The 12,536-nt window shown below is 39.3% G+C and overlaps 1 long non-coding RNA gene across 1 annotated transcript; it reads right to left on the reverse strand.

Annotated features, from left to right (window-relative positions):
• Positions 1 to 11,184: 11,184 nt before the first annotated feature.
• On the reverse strand, positions 11,185 to 12,283 carry LOC128285363 (uncharacterized). The gene is made up of 2 exons (XR_008275879.1): positions 12,243 to 12,283; positions 11,185 to 11,485 (listed from the first exon to the last, which is right to left on the reverse strand). It is a non-coding gene; the product is annotated as an uncharacterized LOC128285363 (long non-coding RNA).
• Between the last annotated feature and the right edge of the window lie 253 nt (positions 12,284 to 12,536).

A 12,536-nucleotide genomic window follows, 5' to 3' on the forward strand; every position in this document is an offset into this window, starting at 1 on the left:
TGACTAGTTGCTGACGATCCCCGAGCCTGTAGCTTCCAAATGAGATCTATAAAACAGAGGAAACAAAGTACACGGAGTAAGCATTACAATGCTTAGTAAGTTTCAAGCAGTGTCAACAGATAACAATCAAATTATACATAGTTGTTCGTATTTTTATTTCACTCTTCCTTCGGGCATACCATCCCTTTTTCCGAATATGCACGTCTCATCATATGTAATAGGCAGATAAATTCTCACTTGATGGTGACCTCTTATGATCATAGGTACATTACATATTTTTACCTGACTTTCCACATTGACCAAATGCACCATAATCATAGAACAGTCTTATTGCTTTACTCACATGTGCATCACATAACGACCTTGTGACTTAGTCTAAATCAAACTCAAATATAATCTCAAATACATACCTGACCAACTTAACGCATTGAACGTATTTATTACTAATTGTCACTGTGAAGTCGCATAATCTTACGCTTTACTTGAATCTTCAGCAAAATCTTTAGTTCGGGCTTACTCGGACAAAATCTCCACACGTAGTCATCGGGTCATTAGAGCTCGGATATAGTGCGAGCACGGCCACTGGTCATTAATCGCTGATAATATTCTCGCATAAAGCTGCGGGGTTTTAACCCGGATATAGTATCGACACAAATGTGCCTTCGGGACTTATCACATTTATACACTTTCACATCCATCACGTTGGCCACTCGGCCCTATCACATATATACACTTTCACATTCATCACATCGGCCATTAGGTCTTATCACATATATATACACTTTCACATTCATCACATCGGCCATTAGGCTTTATCACATCACTTCGGCCATTAGGCCTTATCACATATATATACACTTTCACATTCATCACTTCGGCCATTAGGCCTTATCACATATATATACGCTTTCACATTCATCACTTCGGCCATTAGGCCTTATCACATATATATACGCTTTCACATTCATCACTTCGGCCATTAGGCCTTATCACATATGTATACGCTTTCACATTCATCACATCAGCCATTAGGCCTTATCACATATATATACACTTTCACATTCATCACTTCGGCCATTAGGCCTTATCACATATGTATACGCTTTCACATTCATCACATCGGCCATTAGGCCTTATCATATATATATACACTTTCACATTCATCACTTCGACCATTAGGCCTTATCACATATGTATACGCTTTCACATTCATCACTTAGGCCATTAGGCCTTATCACATATGTATACGCTTTCACATTCATCACATCGGCCATTAGGCCTTATCTCATATCTATACACATTCACATTCATCGCGTAAAATCTTAAATCAAAATATAAATTTTCATGTATTCACATCACAATTATTCTAATATACTTCACATACCACATATACTATCATGTACAGACTTGGTCTTGGCCGAATCTACATCAATCATTTTCCAATGAATAATTCAATTTCACGCCATACTATCATTTCATATTCGAATACTCATAAACTTACAATTTCACAAATTTTAATATCAAAGATCCATCTAACACTCATATATCATTTTACAATATCACGAATTAGAATTCAAGTATGGGTTTAATCAATAGCTTATGAGCAACTAAAACAAGTTTTATCCGTGTTTACAACAAAATCACATATTCACTACGAGCTGTTTTTCCTGAGCAATGGTCACTAAATTATTTATAACCGGAGCTACAAGGCTCTAAATCACTTGCCGTTAATTTTCCCTGAATATAGACTCGTATATCTTCCATCCATAAATTTTTCAGAATTTTAGGTTTGTCCAATCAATACCAGATTTTTCTTAAATTTTCCCCTGTTTCACTGTTTGACTAACCTGACCAGTCTTCACTACGAATCAAAATTCTCGTTGTACAGAATTCAAAGTATGTTCTATTTGATTTAATTTGAAACTAGACTCATTAAGGAGTCTAAGCATATAAATTTTATCTTGTAACCATTTTTGTACAAATTATAGTGATTTTCTTAAAACAGAACAGGGGATTTCGGAGTCATTCTGACCCTGTCCCACACAACTTTAAATATCTCTTTATAGGAAATTTTTTTGCTTCCACGGTCTCTTTTATAAGAAACTAGACCAACTAAGCTTTGATTACATATTTTATTCAGCCTATAATTCTACACCAACAATTTATAGTGATTTTCTAAAATCACATTACTGCTGCTGTCCAAGCAAATTATTACAATTTGCTCTTAAATTTCCAAGTCCAAACACTTATGAACTTACCATTTGAGTTTAAGACATATCATGGCCACATCATATCTTATTAAATCAACTCATTATGTCCTATTATGGTTGAATTTACTCAACGTTTAATCGCTTAAAACTTACCTCGAAGTGGTCGACGACTAGATATCCACGGCTATTCGTTTACTTCCTCTTTTCCCCTATCCGACTTTGATCCTCTTTGCTCTTAAGCTTAAGTAAAACAATAGATTTGCTTAAGTACTTAACTAATATTATTCACTTAACAATCACATTTGGCAATCACATATCATTTAATCTATATCAAAAACAATAGATTTCAATATGTATCATATTTATGGTCAAACATAGCAAGAAAACTAAATAGGCTTTACTAGCCACACTTAGTTCTATTATAACATAACTCCACTTACTTATATGCACATTCGGCACAAGCAAACTTCATTTCAATTTTGCCACTCTTGAACTTATCCATAATATCCTAAGTTCATTTAGTAGCTAGGCAACAATTATACAAATCAACAAGCATTTAACAACAATGTACTTAACCAATCCTTCAAGCATACATTCTGTAACACCCCAAACCCGTGACCGTCACCGGATTTGACCACGTGGTGTTACCGGGCTTACTTCCCTTATTTCTCTCTTTGAAATAATTGATTTCTGTTCCAGGCAGGCTAGCTAACTGCGTCACTGTCACCTTAGAAATCATATCTCGAGTTCCAGAACTCGAAAATCAGTTCCGTAAATTTTCCCTGAAACTAGACTCATATATCCATCCCTGGATTTATTTCTAGAATTTTTGGTCAGGCCAATTGGTACAGTTTATTAGTTAAAGTCGCCCATGTTACAGGGGTCGACTACACTGACCTTCGCGCATTACGACCTGGATATATTCTCGTACAGGGCTTCAATGCTCATGTAGTTTGTTTCTAATGAAACTAGACTCAAATGGGAATCTGCACATATAAGGCACAACTTCTAATTCCTTCTGGATAATTTATGGTAAATTTTCAAAGTCGAGACAGGGGATCCAGAAACTGTTCTGGCCCTATTTCACGAGAACTTTAATATCTCTCAGTATACTGCTCATATGGTCGTTTCGTTTCATCCATATGAAAATAGATTCATCAAGGTTCAATTTCATAATTTATTCACTATTTAATTCTACTTATACTATTTTTAGTGATTTTTCAATCTCATATCACTGCTGCTGTCCGCAACAGTTACTGCAGTAGACTATGCCAATTTCATGAATCTTTCCTTGGCCTTACTAATCATCCATCATACATGACACAAATTATGGCCACCTTATCAAAATTAAAGTTTCTAAGACTCGTGGCTATAGGTTCTAGCATCCCACTCAACGACCACATAGGCCATTTTCACATGGCTTAAAGTTTACAACCCACAATTCAACAAAACATAATAGCCTATACATGCCAAATGTTCTCCTAGTTCAACTACGAAGACAATACCAAAAGATTTCCAGCCGGTGTGATGACTTCAACGACGGTTCCGAGCACGCAACAATACGAGTCCAAGAGACCTAAAATGGGTGACAAGAAAACACCGAGTGAGTTTATAACTCAGTAAGTCATAAGCATTCATCAACCATCCATTAATAAAATTTTCACAACATCAAACAATAAACGAGGCTAGGTACTTCATCCATATCGAAAGTATACCATAATTCCTCGGACCTTTCGGTTCAATCTCATACCAAGTCATACATCCACATTTCATATTCTATACAATAAGATATTTGAGGCATTTTACACACCAACTCATTCACACCACAATCATACAATTGCAATCATCACATAGATTTAAAGCTTACCAAGCTCAACCCCGAGCATGAACGTATTGCCTATTCGTCATGAGCTCAAGGTACTTACCCGATCCGCTGTCCGGGATTAACTCGATAATGTCGCACACTCAAGTGCCAATTGTAATGCAAGAGCATATAGTGAATCCGCACACTTAGTGCTATATATTTTCAGCTCGCACACTTAGTGCTATATAATTTTCAGCTCGCACACTTAGTGCTATATAATCAAACTCGCACACTTAGTGCTGTACAATTTAAACCCGCACACTTAGTGCCAATCTTGTCACCGTGTCCATTTATACCCGCACACTTAGTGCCGAGACCAATACCTTATGCATTTTGCTGCCTTTATACATTCAACAATGGCATCATTCCATACACATACATTTTCATTTACACATCAACTCATTTAAACACAATTACGTATATATTATGGTCATTTACATCAACACCAAATATATGCTTAATGACTTACATTATGTAGGGTAGAACGGTTCCAATTCGCTACTCGTTTGCTTTCTCCTTTCCTTTGTCCGATTTAGTCCCCTTTGCTCGAGCTAAATCAAACAATTCACCTCTCCATCAAACACAAACATACGGCATTCATATACATTATTATGATTATTGCGAATACTTAACACAACTAAGCTAAAATTTACTCAATCTCATCTTAATTTATTGCTACTTATTCATCAAATTCCCAATACAGGTATTTAACACCTATGCAACAAAACCGGATTAGCAAACACCCATAGCCCATGGCCGATTACAACTTAAACACAAGTCAACAAGATCTCATGATTTCAAATCAAACTCTTCTCAAGAATGCACCATGCCGAACCCTTAGATGATTAAACATCTAATTTAGACAATCTTAGAACATCTAAACGACACTTGTTCAAGGCATTAAACCACTACATGTTCGGCTATTACCTTAGGTGCATTAGAAATTTATACTATCAATAAGCTCAACTTCTTGCAACAACAATTTCTTCCTCAAGGTTTAAAGGCTAAAATCAAATTATTCTCCCATTAACCATAAACGAATGTACCATACCTCCATCAAGATTTCAAGATTCTTTTGGCTTGGGTTAAGTAAGAAGCAAGATGATTAACCTAAAACAAGCTTGAATTTCAAAACAAATCTAACACTTTTACTAACCTTTCTTCTCCTTCCATGACCGAAAGTCTTTCTCCCTCTTCCTCTTTACATTCGGCCAAGAAGAGCTTAAGTTCCAAGCTTTGTTTTCATGACCTCTTGCTAGCTAAAGAAGAATGCCGATTTGCTTTAGGGAGATTTCCCTATTCCTTCATCTTTTCAAGTCATGGCAATTGTAACAAAAATGAGGAAGGATGAACAACCAATTTTCTTCCCTTTTTTTTTCTTTGTTTTGTCACGCACAAGAGTATCCATACACACATTTTTCTTCATCATTTTCCCTTCTTTTTTTCATTTCTTTATTTCCTTCCATAATGCACTAGGCCAACATGTCTAGGACATGTTTTCTTTGCCCATCATCATGTCATGGCGGCCACTAACCTTAAGAAATGGGTTATTTGACATGCAACTCCACCTTTGTGTTAACATGCACTAATAAGCCATTTAAAATTAGCCTATCATATTTCACCATGTTTCACATTGATCCCTATTTAATAATTTCTCACAAAATTGGTAAAATTAGAGAATGAAACTTCCACATATGCATGCACACATATAGTAAGCATAGAATATAACAATTAATTATTTTTATGACTCGGTTTAGTGGTCCCAAACCACTTTCCGACTAGGGTCAATTTAGGGTGTCACAACTCTCCCCACTTAAGAAATTTTCGTCCCGAAAATCTTACCGTAAATAGGCTCGGTATCGCTCTTTCTTAGAGTCCTCAAGTTCCCAAGTGGCTCCTTCAATTCGTGTTTATGCCACAACACCTTCACTAATGGGATTTTCTTATTGCGCAACTCTTTTACTTGAACATCGAATGCGAACCGGCTCTTCTTCATAACTCAAATTAGGTGAACCTCGACCTCGGATGGAGTAATTACGTGTGTCGGTCGACCTATATCGTCAAGCATCAAGACATGGAAAACGTTGTGGATCCTTTCGAGCTCGGGGTAAAATTAATCGGACGCCATCGCCCAACTCGTTCAGATATTTCATACGGACCGATGAACCTCGGACTCAATTTGCCCTTACGGCCAAATCTAAGCACCTTCTTCCAGGGTGAGACTTTGAGAAATACCTTGTCTCCAACCTGATATTCAATGTCTTTTCTTTTCAAATCCGCATACGACTTTTGGCGATCCGGCGACTTTCAAACTTTCACGAATTACTCGAACTTTTTGCTCGGCATCCTTAACCAAATCAACCCCGAAGATTTTTCCTTCACTAAGTTCAGTCCAGAATAATGGGATACGACATTTACGATCGTATAAAGCCTCGTAAGGCGCCATCTTAATACTTGATTGAAAGCTATTGTTGTAAGCGAATTCAACCAAAGGTAAATACCGTTCCCATGAACCACTAAACTCAAGGATGCAACATCTCAACATATCCTCGAGTATTTGAATTACCCGTTCGGATTGACCATCGGTTTGGGGGTGAAAAGCAGTGCTAAAATGCAGCTTGGTACCCAAAGCCTCTTGCTATTTCTTCCAAAATCGCGATGTAAATCTTGGGTCTCTATCCTACACGATAGAAATAGGTACCCCATGCAATCGAACAATTTGGGAGACGATAATTCGCCAATTTATCAAGCGAAAAATCCGTGCGGACAGAATAAAATGAGCAGACTTGGTCATCTATCAACAATGACCCGCACCGAGTCTTTCTTATTCGAGTCAATGGTAACCCGCACACAAAGTCCATTGTTACTCGATCCCATTTCCATTTGGGTATCGTGATCGGTCAAGTAATCTGAAGGCACTTGATGCTCCGCTTTCACTTGTTGACATATTAAACATCTCAAACAAAGTCGAGATGTCTCGTTTCATACCATGCCACCAAAACCGACGTTTCAAATCATTGTACATCTTCGTACTCCCCGGGTGGATTGCCATTTGGCTACAATGGGCTTTGTTCAGAATTATCGAAATAAGTTCCGAATTCTTTGGAACACACAGACGACCTTTGAACTTCAAACAATCGTCATCATCGATTTGAAATTCCGAGTCCTTGTTCAGAACACACTCAGCCCGTTTTGCAACCAACTCATCGTCGACTTTCTGAGCTTCACGAATTTGACGTATCAATAATGGTTTGGCTTTCAATTCCACTACTAACACATTGTCGGGTAGAATGACAAGTGTACATTCATCGTCATAAAGCAAATAGTGATTTACGACTTAAGGCGTCCGCAACCACATTAGCCTTTCCCGATGATAGTCAATGACCAGCTCATAATCCTTTAACAGCTCGAGCCAACGTCTTTGTCGCAAATTTAAGTCTCTTTGGGTCATCAAATATTTTAGACTTTTGTGATCCGAATACATATGGCACTTCTCGCCAAATAAGTAATGTCACCATATCTTTAAGGCGGGTACGATGGCAGCCAATTAGAGATCATGGGTCGGATAATTTTTCTCATGTGGCTTTAATTGTCTCGACGCATAGGTCACAACTCGCCCTTCTTGCATCAATACGCAACCCAACCCAAGTAGGGATGCGTCACTATAAATGACAAACTCTTTGCCCGATTCGGGTTGCACTAGAATTGGGGCTTCAGTCAAATAAGTTTTTAGTTGATTGAAACTTTTCTGACATTTCTCCGTCCATTCGAACTTAACATCTTTTTGGAGTAGTTTCGTCATCGGTGCAGCTATCATCGAAAAACCTTTTACAAATCGTCGGTAATAATCGGCAAGCCCCAAAAAGCTCCTAACTTCGGTAACATTCCGTTAAAGGTTTCCAATCGACTATGGCCGAAATTTTGTTCGGGTCCACCCTGACACCCGATGCGGACACCACGTGCCCCAAAAAGCTAACCTCTTTCAACCAAAATTCACATTTACTGAACTTTGCGTATAACTGCTTATCTCGTAAAATTTGCAACACTAGCCTCAGGTGCTCAGCATGTTCGGTTTCATCTCTCGAATAGACCAAAATGTCATCGATAAATACAACTACGAACCGATCCAAGTATGGCTGAAAATTCTATTCATTAAATCCATAAATACCGAGGGCATTAGTAAGCCCAAACGGCATCACCAAGAATTCGTAGTGACCGTACCTCGTTCTAAAAGCGGTTTTGGTATGTCCGATTCTCGGACCCTCAACCGATAGTACCCGACCCCAAATATATCTTTGAAAACACTGAGGCTCCCTTTAATTGATCAAACAAATCGTCAATTCGTGGCAATGGATATTTATTCTTTATCATCACTTTATTGAGTTGACGATAGTCGATGCACAACCTCATGGTTCCGTCCTTCTTTTTCACAAACAATACAGGTGCGCCCCATGGAGAAAAACTCGGTCGGCGAAACCTCTACCCGTCAATTCTTGCAATTGAACCTTCAATTCCTTTAATTCGTTAATGCCATACGATATGGGGCTATTGAGACCGGCGTAGTACCGGTACAACCGATGCCGAAATCCACTTCTCGAACCGGTGGCAATCCGGTAACTCCTCGGAAAAACATCCGAATACTCACAAACCATCGTACCGATTCGAGTTTCCTTTCCGTCTCTTTACTTTCAAACACATAGCAAGGTATGTTTCACACCCCTTTTCACATATCTCCGAGCGGTCATAGAAGATATTATCATTTGGCACTCCTTTTAAATCAAGAGACTCGACTCGGACTACCTCATTATTTGCACTCCTCCAATCAATGGTTTTCCTTTTGCGGTCCACCAACGCATCATGTACTGGTCACCAATTCATACCAAGAATAACATCGAATTCATCAAATGGTAGAAGCATCAGATCGGCCGGAAAACAGGATTCTCGAATTATTAGGGGGCATCTCTTGCACACTTTATCAACGAGTACGTATTGACCCAAAGGGTTTGACACCCGAATTACGAACTCAGTAGACTCAACAGGCAGAGTCTTACTGGATGCTAAGGTTTCACATACATATGAATGAGTAGAGCCGGGGTCAATCAATGCAATCACACTAGTATCAAAGAGAGTAAAAGTACCAGTGATAACGTCAGGGGAGGATGCCACCTCTCGTGCGCGGATGGCATATGCTCTAGTAGGAGCACGGGTCTCGGATCGAACACCAGATCGAGGCTCCTCTCGATTACCACCCCTACCTCCGAAATTCTCGGGGCCTACCTCTAGCCGTCGTTTCACTAGGTCTTGCACCTTGCATCTTATTCTTCTCATCTAGCTCGTGCAATCTCTAATGAAGTGGTCCTTGAACCGCATCCATAACAGCCCTATTAATGCAGACTTACCCCAACATTCACCTAGGTGTCGTCTTCCACATTGGGGGCATTCAGGTTTCTCTTGACGATTATTGCCCACACTAGCTATCAAGTACCTCGAGTCCGTCAATGGTCGGGCTCGATGGAAATTCCCGATCGCCTCGACTTATTAGTGTCCTCCCGAACCTCTTTGTTGAGAATGGAGCTTTGCCCGTCGATCTTTTACGAAAATCTCTAGCTTCAAATTCAGCCTTCTTCTAATCTCTTGCACATAGCAACCTCATCAGCCACACACTCCAGAGCATCTCGACTAAGTCTTACGAACTCATGTTCAGATTTAGATCTGATCATCCGCCTTGCTTAAGTTCCAAGAATTCCTTACACTTCTGATCGATGAACCGTTGACTAATGTATTTCTTTCGAAATTCAGATTGAAAGAAATCCTAAGTAACTCATTCATTTGGGACTATGGATATTAAAGTCCTCCACCAATAGTAAGCTGAGTCTCGCAACAAGGATATAGCACACTTAAGACATTCATCGGGTGTGCATGACAGTTCATCTAACACTCTAATGGTGTTATCGAGCCAAAACTCGGCCTTTTCGGCATCATCAGTAACTATGGCCTTGAACTCCTCGGCCCCACGCTTCCTAATCAAGTCCACAGGTGGTTTACTCAGCCTCACGGGATCGATGAATCGGAGGCATTACGGGCTCTTGGGTGGAGTATTTAAATTCAGGAATGGTTGGACAGCCGGATTGGTTCGGGCATATTGCGCGACCCACTCATTCATCATGGTGAAGAAGGCTTGTTTCGCCCCTTCAGCTTGATTATTCGCGGATGACTGAGGCTCAACAGGCGGTGTCCCTTGCGTAGGAACAGCCGCTACACTTTCAACGTCATCCGCCAAGGGTCTCTACCCGGGTTCCATTTGCAAATCAAAACAAAAACTTCAACCGTCAAGTCATCACATTTCTAAGCACTAACATTTTGGGCATGTATAGCTAGACTCACACGCTATGGTAGTCCTAGAACCGACTAAACCATAGCTCGATACCAATAAAATGTAACACCCCAAACCCGTGACCGTCACCGGATTTGACCACGTGGTGTTACTGGGCTTACTTCCTTATTTCTCTCTTTGAAATAATTGATTTGCATTCCAGGCAGGCTAGCTAACTGCGTCACTGTCACCTTAGAAATCATATCTCGAGTTCCAGAACTTGAAAATCAGTTTCGTAAATTTTCCCTGAAACTAGACTCATATATCCATCCCTGTACTTATTTCTAGAATTTTTGGTCAGGCCAATTGGTACAGTTTATTAGTTAAAGTCGCCCATGTTACAGGGGTCGACTACACTGACCTTCGCGCATTACGACCTGGATATATTCTCGTACAGGGCTTCAATGCTCATGTAGTTTGTTTCTAATGAAACTAGACTCAAAGGGGAATCTGCACATATAAGGCACAACTTCTAATTCCTTCTGGATAATTTATGGTAAATTTTCAAAGTCGAGACAGGGATCCAGAAACTGTTCTGGCCCTATTTCACGAGAACTTTAATATCTCTCAGTATACTGCTCATATGGTCGTTTCGTTTCGTCCATATGAAAATAGATTCATCAAGGTTCAATTTCATAATTTATTCACTATTTAATTCTACTTCTACTATTTTTAGTGATTTTTCAATCTCATATCACTGCTGCTGTCCGCAACAGTTACTGCAGAGACTATGCCAATTTCATGAATCTTTCCTTGGCCTTACTAATCATCCATCATACATGACACAAATTATGGCCACCTTATCAAAATTAAAGTTTCTAAGACTCGTGGCTATAGGTTCTAGCATCCCACTCAACGACCACATAGGCCATTTTCACATGGCTTAAAGTTTACAACCCACAATTCAACAAAACATAATAGCCTATACATGCCAAATGTTCTCCTAGTTCAACTACGAAGACAATACCAAAAGATTTCCAGCCGGTGTGATGACTTCAACGACGGTTCCGAGCACGCAACAATACGAGTCCAAGAGACCTAAAATGGGTGACAAGAAAACACCGAGTGAGTTTATAACTCAGTAAGTCATAAGCATTCATCAACCATCCATTAATAAAATTTTCACAACATCAAACAATAAACGAGGCTAGGTACTTCATCCATATCGAAAGTATACCATAATTCCTCGGACCTTTCGGTTCAATCTCATACCAAGTCATACATCCACATTTCATATTCTATACAATAAGATATTTGAGGCATTTTACACACCAACTCATTCACACCACAATCATACAATTGCAATCATCACATAGATTTAAAGCTTACCAAGCTCAACCCCGAGCATGAACGTATTGCCTATTCGTCATGAGCTCAAGGTACTTACCCGATCCGCTGTCCGGGATTAACTCGATAATGTCGCACACTCAGTGCCAATTGTAATGCAAGAGCATATAGTGAATCCGCACACTTAGTGTTATATATTTTCAGCTCGCACACTTAGTGCTATATAATTTTCAGCTCGCACACTTAGTGCTATATAATCAAACTCGCACACTTAGTGCTGTACAATTTTAAACCCGCACACTTAGTGCCAATCTTGTCACCGTGTCCATTTATACCCGCACACTTAGTGCCGAGACCAATACCTTATGCATTTTGCTGCCTTTATACATTCAACAATGGCATCATTCCATACACATACATTTTCATTTACACATCAACTCATTTAAACACAATTACGTATATATTATGGTCATTTACATCAACACCAAATATATGCTTAATGACTTACATTATGTAGGGTAGAACGGTTCCAATTCGGCTACTCGTTTGCTTTCTCCTTTCCTTTGTCCGATTTAGTCCCCCTTTGCTCTGGAGCTAAATCAAACAATTCACCTCTCCATCAAACACAAACATACGGCATTCATATACATTATTATGATTATTGCCGAATACTTAACACAACTAAGCTAAAAATTTACTCAATCTCATCTTAATTTATTGCTACTTATTCATCAAATTCCCAATACAGGGTATTTAACACCTATGCAACAAAACCGGATTAGCAAACACCCATAGCCCATGG

This window comes from Gossypium arboreum, chromosome 12 (assembly GCF_025698485.1).
Source record: "Gossypium arboreum isolate Shixiya-1 chromosome 12, ASM2569848v2, whole genome shotgun sequence".
NCBI classification, from domain to species: domain Eukaryota; kingdom Viridiplantae; phylum Streptophyta; class Magnoliopsida; order Malvales; family Malvaceae; genus Gossypium; species Gossypium arboreum.